The sequence below is a fragment of the Artemia franciscana genome, chromosome 8, assembly GCF_032884065.1.
Source record: "Artemia franciscana chromosome 8, ASM3288406v1, whole genome shotgun sequence".
Classification (NCBI taxonomy): Eukaryota; Metazoa; Arthropoda; class Branchiopoda; order Anostraca; family Artemiidae; genus Artemia; species Artemia franciscana.
The window spans coordinates 26,383,224-26,395,713 of NC_088870.1; positions in this window are offsets into that span (position 1 = coordinate 26,383,224).

Sequence of the window (12,490 nt, forward strand, 5' to 3'; positions counted from 1 at the left end):
ATTCTTATTGTATTAATTTAATAGCTTTTTCCGCAAGACAAGTTTTTCAAAGAAAAATAAAGAGCTCGGTTAAGCCGAGAATGAGCAAAAATAAAGTCAAGTAACCCCTCTGCCTTCTCAAGACCAGAACACAATTTGCGCTTTACTGAAAAGAACAAAAAACAAATGACCGTGGATTGTCACTTAAATTGACATATACTGATATTTCTTTGTTAAGGATTTGATACTTTTTATTAATGAGAGTAAGAAAGATAAAAGTAGCGATGCCCAACTGCTTTTAAAGATGTCCATGTCCCTTTGAATCCTGATCCCGACACTTGTTTTTAAACTTTTAAGAGACGCAGTTGCATGTTACGTCATAGGGATTGTTTTCTAGGAGACGCAGATGCATGTGACGTAATGGGAGTTGGGGCGACACGATCTTGCGTGACTTTGCTTCAGTATTAAAAAAGAATTCGATGTGTCAACATCAAAGATATTATTCCTTAGTAATAGATGCTTTTACTCTATTGGATATTGAAGACGCTAACAATGATGAAAAATTAAACCTTGAGTACCTAATGCCGCAGTAGAAATGACAGGGGTTGTTGGTTAACCCATGAATGGGATGAGATGTTTGCGTGAACTCTTATATCATTAAGCAAATTCCGGTCAGTCATGCTTTGCAGCAAAAGTGAATATAATGTACATATGGATTTTAAGACAGATTAGATACATTAGTGAAATATAATGAAGACAGCAATCTGATCAATGTATAAAGAGGAATAAGTTTTTTGCTAGCAAGATGAATTAGTGAATTTGTCAGGATTATAAACAATTGGATTTGAGGAAAAAATGATACGAAATGTAGTGACTTTGGAAATATTTTTCATTCTAAGTAATGATTTTCTAGAGTCATCTTTTCAAAGGAAATTTTTTTTTCAAAAAATGCTTTACTATATAATAAAAATGAGTTTTCATCATTGGACTATTGCATAAAACTTTCATGTCGTGGCCGAGATGCATTTACCCTATTTAAAGATATATTAATTGAAACAAAACAAAATGACATTGTGACGTTGCTTTTAACCACTACCTAGACGGCCATATTACAAGGCAACGAAAAATAAATCGAAACATCCTGTCTAAACATATTTTGTGACGTCACACCTCCTCCTCCTCCTGGAAGACTTTCATTTTCCAAATCAATTTCTTTTTATAAGTGAGACAGTCAACATACAAAATATTTAACGCATGTCCCTCATTTTTGTATACATTGGGCAGCTGGTCATTCTGTGAGAATTGTACTAATGGCTACGATGAAAAGTGTAGATTATGCATTCCTTGAAAATTACAAGGAGGATACGCAGTGCCAATTAAATAAAGTAATTCCTGTCTTGAGGAGGTTTGTTTCTCTCACATTAGAGGCTCCCTATGCTTCAATTGTCACTATGATAAATGTGATCAATGGGAAAACACATACCCTGGCATGATTGCAAAAACCCTGAGCGAGAGCTCAGTTTATGTTCAAGAGACTGGTATCGTCGTGGTTTTAAATTGTTTCGGGAAGAGCAACCTGGTCTAAACTTTAATTTTTTGAATGATAAAAGAGTCTGTTTCTTACGACATTGCTGTGAAGATACAGGCTACTATGATTACTGACTTTGATACTTACTTTAATACTGACTATGACATGATACTAACTTTTATTTGGCTATTACAGAAAATGATCGTTCGTGTGAGAATATATGCGTAACATTGCTTCAAATAAGCAAATTAAAACACGGGCATTTATAATATGACCAGAATAGTAGTATTGACTTAACGAAAAGACATAATGAAAATGAAGATACATTATATTGTAGAAAATTTGACTCTGACTTTGAATGCCCACATGAATACAAGTTGAACCTTAACAAACTGCCGCAACTTATCGTTTCCTATGGTTACCTATTCAAGAAAGAAAAATTCTAAAGGAAACAGAGTTTTTTCATGCAAGTTTTACTAATAAACAACTCTACAAACATTTTAAAAACATTTCAGTCTTAGGGCACTAAAATTCATACTATACAGGTAGTAAAGATTATTTTCAACTAGAAAGTCATTCAATCGAGAATTGTCCCCATAAATGTTAAGAAATTCACTGTAAGGATATAACTTCAAAAAATGAAATATAATAGTGCGTGAAAACTAAGGCATTTTGTTGATAAATCTTGTATTCGTTTCCGATTTTGAATAATATATTTTGCCCTATGCTCAGGAAAGTTTTTAATGTGAGGCTCGTAGAACGTACATGGTAGATCAAGAGGATCAAAAAATTCATCCTTCGCTGTTTGAAAGATGCAAAGCCAATGCCCCGTCTTCACAGTTCATGGGCTACTATTGAACATGATAGAGAAATTGTTAACACTTGAATATGCTCGAACAAATCCAATGGTATTCAATAGGATTTGTATTTGGAAATATAAGGATTCAAGTTGAATACGTTGATTATTTGATTTGTGTTCATGTTGCCAAGTCTAATAGAAGACTGCCATCAGGGGTAATTTCCCAATATGTTTCAAATTGATTCAGCGAGATTAATGCAATATTTTCTTCCAGTGGTTTGGCAAAGATACACTCTAAGCGTAATGTCCCCGTTCGGGCAATAGTCATACATTAAATACCGGAAGAATCCAATACAGTGATACAATGAATTTTACAGACATTTCTTTTGTTAAACCATTTTAAGTTAACTGTGAATGTCGGTCTTGGGATAAAATTGTCAATTCATATAAGTTCCTGCAAAATGTATCAAAGGATACATTGTAGAGTGGATTTCCATTTACTTTACATACAAGAGATAAAAGTCCAAGCATTTCAAATATATGTGGAGAATTTGTCCAGAATACAACGGCACTGGGACTTTTTACAAGAGCCGAAGCAATTTTTGAAAGATTTTCATCATTGATTAATGGTAAATCAGTGTAGGTACGTGAACCCATGGCAATAAGTCGTTGATTCATTATTGTATGAGGAAAGAGTGGCTTGATACTAATTCCACTAACTCTTAATTTTTCCATTGCCAAAGCACCAGAAACTCTCAGGTACTGCTCTTGATAGGCTTTCTCCACATAATCATCTTGTAAAATTTTTTCTATAGTTATCTTTTGTTGGTTGACCTTTTTTGTGAATTTAATCTCTTGTTTGTATTAAATGTTTTTTTTTATTTCTATATAGCTCGTTTTTTGTGTGTGTATGTTTATTTAATGCAAAATTTTTGTTCTATAGTCATTATTTTTCTTTTTTTGTGTGTTTTGCATTTTTTTTGTGTATTTTATTGTTTTACTCCACATTTTAATAATTTTACAGTGTTTTTGTGGGTAGAAATAAATTATTATTGTTATAACTCGTTGTTTTTGTACATTAAATATTGCAAAGAGGAGAGAAATTATCATATCGTATGCAATACCAACTACTTTTTGCAAAAGAAAACTGAACGGAGGAATTTGTAGTTTTATAACATTCTCTACATTGGGAGGCAACCATTTAGGTATATTGAATATTTTATGATTTATTTTCCCAACCAAGTGGTGAGACTTTAGTTGTCTCTAATTACATATCTAGTTTAATGCTAGTGTCAGTATCCGTTGTATATTTTTATCCAATAGCCACACCTCTCAAAAGCTTACAGGACATTGGAGTCATCAACATAAATTTTATATAGCTTGCCTAATTTGAAAGATTGTTTCTAGTGCTTACCAATGTTCCTTTTATTTAGACACGTATTTGCCTAAAAAAAATTTACGCAATTTTCATAGGATAAGCCTTCGGCCGCACTTGTTTTTTCATTATTAGATTTTTTGGCAATGAAATGCAAATCTTTAAACGTCGAAGTCAAATCTATGAAATAATCTTCACTGGAACAAATTTGAAAATGTACGTTTTTAGAGGGCAGTTGCTCCGGATAAAATTGTCGATAAAACCATGTTTTACACTCACATCAACATTTTCTGCATTAAATAATTTAGAGATGAAATGACTGAAGGGTGAAATTCTTTATTCGGTGAATATGCCATTTAAAGAACAAGAAATCCTTTTTGATCTACCAATTTTTACTTTTGATTTCTTTTTCTACAAGATTGATGTCAAACGCTTCCGGTCTGAGTTAAGACTGATGATTGATGAGGTGTTTTTTTGTCTTTTTTAGACTATTCCCACTTTGTCATGATTCCAATTGCTCACCCAGGGATCGTGCACTGGACGTGATATTTCGTGAGTGCCATTTTTCAATGTACAGTATCTCGAGATGAAAAGTTGAATAGATTTGCCAAAAATTCAGCCAATGTCGCCTTTATAGGACCATGACTATAATAGATAATTGTGTTATATTTCAATAAAACCATTTTGAAATGTGGATTAACAAATTCTCTCAACCGACCCGCTTGTATTTTGCTATAAGAATCTTGCTCAAAGATAGATGAAAGGCTTATAGAAACTTCATCGTCCCCCTTTCAACGCAATGGAACGGCATATGCATAGTGACTTAAAAATACTGATTGCAAGTAAAATAGACTTGTACGGTCTATGATGAAGTCTTCTCATCTTATTTATTATATTATGTTATTATATATTATATTATTTATTATATTACTTTATATTATGAAGAATCTCATCTAGAGTCAAAAGATCCGCATGTAATACCTGTAAGGGGGAAAAGGCTTTAGTTTTTTTGATAATGATTACCAAAAACTAATGGTGACGATAAAGAGTGTAACCGGGTTCATTCTGTAGATGCTATTTCGCCAACTTCTTTTAAACGTGAAGTGAATCGAGCATGTGTGGCGGGGAAATATAAACATCCTGCTTCACTAATATTCTTATAAACTGTCTTCAAACCTTGAGCCATTTTGAACATAAACGTGGTGTAAAGTGTCCGCTACCCTTTTGCATACTAAATATGGTGGAGACATGTTTAATACCTCTTAAATCATCGCCCCCACCAAGCATGATTTCCGAAGACGATATATCTTTTGATATTTCTCAAACTTTCCTTAATCATTTTAAAACATGTTTATTCCCAATATGGCTTTTTGGAAAATTTGATGACCTTGAAAATCTATACAAATGACTATCCAATGATCCATGTCTTGTACAATTTGGAATCAAATCTGATACCAAATCAATTAAATTGTAACTCTTGCCCTGTATTATAACCTCATTCTTTTTGTCATCAATTGGTACATGTTCATTTTCGGAGAGATATGTTAAGAGTCTTCTACTCTGCCCAAGATACGAATGAGACATTAAGTCTACAACACTTAATAAAACTCTAGATAATGCTTCTTCCTGTTTTTACGTATTCAAAGTTTCAGAACTTTCAGAAGTTTGGGGTTGATCAACGACATTTACTTTGAGAGATTTTTCACGGTGGGTTTATGCCTGTCAACACGTAGAAGGTCATTTTGAAGCCAAATTAATTTTTCATCGTCTGCAAATGTTTCATTGTTAATAAATTTATCAAGATTATCTTGAAAATACTATTTTGGTGAAAGACCGAATTCTATTGACGTCAATTTATAGGGTTTAGCCATTCTTAGAGAATAGAGCTTACAAGCCCCGCAATTATGAGCAGTAACAATGAAAAGAAACTACCGCCCGCTTCATCGAGCCGTTTTCTTTTAAAATATTTTCCTTTCTTTTTGGAAGTTAGGGCACATAAAAATGAAAGATGTCGCTTTGTCTGTTGCCTAATACATTTGACATTTGAAAATTGCTTGCAGTTTAATTTAAACAAGCTGAAATAGGAATTTTATTCATTTATTGTCAATACCGTGTTTGAGTATAGCTTTACAATTCTGTAGTTATAAATTACCAAGGAAGGACAATAACAGTCTATTTTCATGTAGCTTTAGCTTCTTCAGTGTCATGATGACAACTAATGACCTTTTTTACTATTCACGAGTAGATTTACAGTAATTTTACTATTGAAAATATCCGTGACCATACCCAACTCTTTGAGTGTGTTTTGATTTAGATCCAATAAAATGTGACAATAAGATTTATCCTAAGCTAAGTTCTTGAATAAAATTTTCTTAATTTCAATTTTTTCCCTATATATTTGCTTTAGGCTCCGGTCCATAGAAATCAAATTATACACCCCAGGGTATAACTTACAACCTTGACCCCGAGATCAGATACGTTTGCGGAAAAGAGGGTGTCCGGGAGTGGGCTAGTTGCCCTCTGTCAATTTTGACTCTTAAAAGGGAACTAGAACTCTACATTTCCTAAGAAATAAACCTTCTCTAAAGTTCATACGTTCTTATGCTCTTCTCCCGACCCCACTAGATGACACTTGCACTAAGATATTGACTAATTGGGCTGACCCGCATACTATAATCCTCCTTGTGTCCACTATTCTCGGGGAGCATATATGCATTATCACAGAGTTGGGGTGGCAGCGACAGGATAGCCTTCTCAATGTAGGCCCCTTGTGATGTATGTGTGTGAACCTTGAAAACAATAGGAGCCTAATTGTTCATCAAAAACACTCTTGAAATCATCAACTGTCCCCCACCTTGACCAACATGGAAAATCACTTTTTATGGCACTTGGTATTAACCAAGTGACATATAGCAATCGCAAATTCTGTCGGTCTGTCGGTCCCGGTTTTGCTCCTTTAGGCACTTCCAGGTAAGCTAGGACAATGAACTTTGACAGGCGTATTAGGGACCGAACCAGATTAAATTAGAAATAGTCGTTTTCCCGATTTGACCATCTGGGGATGGGAGTGGGGGGCCCGTTAATTCGGAGAATATAGAAAAATTGAAGTATTTTTAACTTACAAATGGTTGATCAGAACTTAATGATATTTTATGTTTGGAAGGATATCATGTCTCAGAGCTGTTATTTTAAATCCCGACCGGATCTGGTGATAATGGGGGGGAGTTGGGAGGGGGAAACCTAAAATCTTGGAAAACACTTAGAGTGGAGGAATCGGGATAAAACTTGGTGGGAAAAATAGGCACAAGTCCTAGGTACATGATTGACATAACCGGAAGGGATCCACTCTCTTTGGGGTGGTTGGGGGGGGGGGAATTCTGAAAAATAAAAAAATGAGGTATTTTTAACTTACAAACGGGTGATTGGATCTCAATGAAATTTGATATTTAGAAGGATATTGTGTGTTAGAGCTCTTATGTTAAATCCCGACCAGATCTGGTGACATTGGGGGGGGGGGGGGTTGTTAGGGGGAAACCTAAAACTTGGAAAACACTTAGAGTGGAGGGATCTGGATGAAACTTGGTGGACAAAATAAGCACAAGTCCTAGAAACATGATTGACATAACCAGAACAGATCTGCTGTCTTTGGGGTACTTGGGGGGGGGGGGGGGTTAATTCTGAAAAGTTAGAAAAAACTAGGTATTTTTAACTTACGAACAGGTGATCGGATCTCAATGAAATTTGATATTTAGAAGGATATCATGTCTCAGAGCTCTTACTTTAAATCCCGACCGGATCTGGTGACATTTGGGGGGAGTTGGGAGGGGGAAACCTAAAACTTGGAAAACACTTAGAGTGGAGGGATCGGGATGAAACCAGGTAGAACAAAAAACACGAGTCCTAGATACATGATTGACATAACCAGAACGGATCCGCTCTTTTTGGAGTAGTTGGGGGGGGGGGGGTTAATTCTGAAAAATTAGAAAAAATGAGGTATTTATAACTTAGGAACGGGTGATTGGATCTCAATGAAATTTGATATTTAGAAGGATATCGTGTCTCAAAGCTCTTATTGTAGGTTCCGACAGATCTGTGACATTGGGGGGACTTTGGGGTGGGGGAACCTAAAATGATGGAAAACGCTTGAATTGGAGGGATCGGGAGGAAAATTGGAGGGAAAAATAAGCAGAAGTCTTAGATACGTGATTTACATAATTGGAACGGATCCGCTCTATTGGGGGGGAGGGTTAGTTCTGAAAAATTAAAAAAAATGACGTATTTTCAACTTATGAAGGAGTGATCGGATCTTAATGACATTTCATATTTAGAAGGACCTCGTAACTTAGATCTCTTATTTTGAATATCAACCGGATCCAGCGTAATTGGGGGGGGGGGGGCAGTTGGGGGATACCGGAAATCTTTGAAAATACTTAAAGCGGTGATATCAGGATGAAACTGGATGGGAAGAATAAAAACCGGTGTAAGATACGTGACTGACATAACCGGAGCTGCTCTCTTTGGTGGAGGTGGGGGGGGTAATTTTGAAAATTGATGTATTTGTAACTTACGAAAGGGTGACCAGATCTTAATGAAATTTGATATTTAGAAGGATCTTGTGCTTTAAAGCTCTAATTTTAAATTCCGACCAGATCCTGTGACACTGGGGGGATTAGAGGGGGAAACTGGATAGGTGATCGGATCTTAATAAAATTTTATATTTAGAAGGAATTCATGTCTCAGAGCTCTTATTCAAATCCCGACCAGGTCTTTTGACATTGGGGGGAGTTGGAGGGGGAAATCTTGGAAAACACTTTGAGTTGAGGAATCGGGATGAAGCTTGGTAGACAGAATAAGTAAATACCCTTGATACGTGATTGACGGAACCGTACTGGATTCGCTCTCTTTGGGGGAGTTGGGGGGAGGGGCTCAGTGATTTGGCGAGTTTGGTGCTTCTGGACGTGCTAGGACGATGAAAACTGGTAGGTGTGTCAGGGAGCTGCACAGATTGACTTGATAAAGTCGTTTTCCCAGATTCGACCATCTGGGGTGCTAAAGGGGGAGGAAAAATTAGAAAAAATTAGGTATTTATAACATACGAATGGGTGATTGGATCTTAATAAATTTTGATATTTAGAAGGACATCGTGACTCAGAGCTCTTATTTTAAATCCTGACCGGCATTAAGCCTCTTATTTTCCTTTTAAATCAATATCTTGATTCATAGAATTGTGTTAGAGCTCATTAGCTCTTGTTTGCATTAGTAACACTGATCTGTCTCTCATTCTTTTTCTTTCTTCAAGGCTAGCAGGTTACCAGAACACCATAGAGAGATGTCTAATGGGTCATTCACGAATTATTTCTCATATCTAAGTGCTTGTAATAAATTCCACCATCTGCAAGTTTCAAATGGATTTTGAAAGAACTTTGTCATTGAACTCTCTCTCTCTGAAAATAACCTAGTGAATAATTCGAAAATTTATTATTTCGTGAATGACCCGAAGAGTTATTTATTTTGTTATGCATAAATATGCTAGTCTCAATTTTATTATTTTAATATTTCTACTGATTACGGTTACTTTATATGTGATCAAGATACATAGACTTTTATACCTTTTTTCTAACTGTCTAAATGAATGGATTTATCGCCATTTGAAAGTTTATTTCTTTGTCATAGAACGGTAGTGTGGTCTAAAAAAAAGAATACCTAATTTAAGGTTCTACGTCGTATTTGCGGTGGATATATGGGAAAATGAGACCAACCAAGTACACACTGTAAACACAACATTTCATTTGCAGTTAGAAGACAAGGAAGGCTTTGCCACCTTCATCAGAAATTTGTTTTACATTTTGGCAATATTAAAGAAGGAAATTTACATCATGACTTTAAACGAACTGTCGTTGAACTCTCTCTGTAAATAATCTAGTAAATTACCGAAAGTTGATAATTTTGTAAATGAACCGAAAAGTTATTAATTTTGTTGTGTATAAAAATGCTAATGTTATTTTAGTATTTCTACTGATGACGGTCACTGTATATCTGATCGAAATATCTAAACTTTTGTACTTTTTTTCAATGTCAAATAAATTAATTTACACCAATTTGAAAGTTTATTTGTTTTTAAATAATCAAACACCACATCCAATGCATGGAGGACTGGTGTGTCGTCGTTTAGGTGGAGAGTGTGTTTAAACCTCGAAAGTACATTTTTATGCTGAGTAATTTTAGTTCCCTGTGAGCCTTCTGGTAAACTTTATAACAGGTTTTGAGAGGGTAAATAAATTAATATATAATCCAATTTGATTGCAAGATTTTTTTTTTAGAATGCTCCCGTAATATGGATGCTTCAGAGTGACGGTGCAAGTTTTATTGCAGACGATTTTTTTTTCTGCATACCATAAACGATGACATTCGCATGCTTACCTGCTCATCTAGGGGAAGGGGGTAATACTATATTGCCGGTAAAAGTTTTGTTGGAGGGGGTGAACTCATCATCAAAACATTGCAAATGATGAGTCTCTATTCTTTTTTTTTATGTTTTAGCTCCTTACCTCCTTGTAAATGTTTGTAAACTCCAGAAAAAGTATTTCTGATTCTAATAAACGCAATAACAAAATATTCATGCTGATTCTAAGCATGCAAAAGTAGTATTGTCAATTCATGAAAATTTAAGGGGTGGCAAAACATGTTTAGAGCATATTTCGAGAGAGTGGACGAATCTTTTATTCAGTTATTTCTCCATGAAATACCTCTAGAAAAGTGTTTTACCGAGTTTAGAGAGAGTGCGGGAAATCGAGGGGAGGGCAGAGGCACCTTCCCCCTCAAATTGTTGCCACCGTGCAAAATGAGTTGATTTTAAAGTTGTTCAATCATTGATATCATAGGTAGCACAAGAGCACTGCCAAAGTAAAGAGCAATGTTGGCACTATGGCTTGTATATATTTTTTTTAGATCAGAGCATTTTGCATAGAAGGAGTCGTCGTAAAAATTTCGAAAAGAGCTAATTCAATTGAAAATTGAATTTTCTAGTGCTCTTTTAATAGTCAAACGTGATTGGAGGGCAACAAGACCCCACTCCCCTCACACACACACCCAATATTTCCCCAAACAGATCCAATCAAAAATTTTTGTGAAGGCCACTTTTTTTTTTAGCATATCTGAAAGCTCCAGTAATTATGTCTTTGAGGATGGCAACCCTCCATCCACAAACCTCAGAGAAAGTCTTGTAAGTTATGAAAAAAACAAGTTTTTTTTTAAATGAAAGTAAGGAGCGACATTAAAACTTAAAAGAACAGAAATTACTCCGTACATGAAAGGGACTTTTCCTCCTCAATGCCCTGCTCTTTACGCTAAAGTTTGACTCTTTCTCTTAACTCCACTTCTTAAAACAGTAAAAAACTAAACAGTAAAAAACGTAAGAATGTTCTATGTTTTCAGGATAAGCAACAGAAGTGGGAAAGCTTTTCTAATAGCGCGCATTCTTCAAATTTACTATTAAGTACTGTCATTGAAGGGAATTGAACTACATTTCTCACTTTAGAGGCAACAGGCGATCTAAGGGATAGAAAAGTTTTTAAGGTAGGTAAATTAGTTGTGAATTAAATAGTAAACTAGTGCAACCCATTCAGCTACAAGATTATGACTCGAAAAATTGATTGAAAAGACATAGTTCATTCTTTTAACGATTCAGTTTTAACGAAGCATAGTCACATATTTTTTTATAGACTAATGGTATTCGTGTATGTTTAAAATTTAAAGCAAACAAACATGAGGAGGTTTTCTCGTCCCTCAATCCTACCGTCTTTGTGCTAAAGTTTTACCAATGCTTTACTAAAAACACTTTTGAATCCCTCTAATAGAGCCATTCGGTAATTGTATGGTAATTAATTTACCAATTGCCTCTCAAAACGTCATAACTGAAGTAGTTTGCCTTGAAAACAATTGTGCAGTAATTTACTCTTTCATTCTTTAGGAATTGTGAATTTTTATACTGTTGATTTTGTATTAGATAATTTTTTCTTGAAGCATTGAAGGGGCAAAGAAACTTTAGGGTTAATAGAAGTGAGCTGAGAGGGAGGGGGCTATGCTCCCATACCATATTTTCTTTATGTCTCCCGCGCTAATGTCTTTCTTGATTTGCATTTGAACAATAGCTCTGGCTTTATTCAATTCCTCTTTGGGTTTTATACCATATTGAGGGTCATCCTATATATAAGATCGGTTACCGATCCTTTAATCCTTGTTTTTATGCTAATATTCAGGTATGACAACCAAATATTTCAAGAAAAGGCATTTACAACATACACCTAAAGTGTATTTTTCTTGCAGAATAAAAATGCATTGAGCTAAATGAAGCTAGTTAAATCCAAGTTTTGACTCTTGTTTACGATTTGACATTTATAAGGTTTCTGAAGCTTCATGAAATGTGAATATCTCGACAGATTTGTGTAGAATCATTAAGACTGCCTTCTTAAGAAATTGTAAAACTCGCAATTTCTTTTTTATTTATTTTTGATTTTAATAATTCTGGACTTGGTTGCGGGCAATAGAGGATCAAGTCTTTCTAGAAATCAATTGCTTCTATTCCCTAGAAAAACACTCTTAATCATTCGCCTCATAAAAATAAAATTTGCTAAGATTCCAGTTTCAAGACTTAGTGATTCTAGGCTACGATGTTTGATTTCTGTCAAATACGTATGTCTATTGTTTTTCTAACCTAAATTAGCCAAGCTAAGGATACTTTCTACTCTCTTTTAATTTTAAAATCTAATGTATTAGATCAATACTAAAATGCCCCTCCCCCGGATGCGTC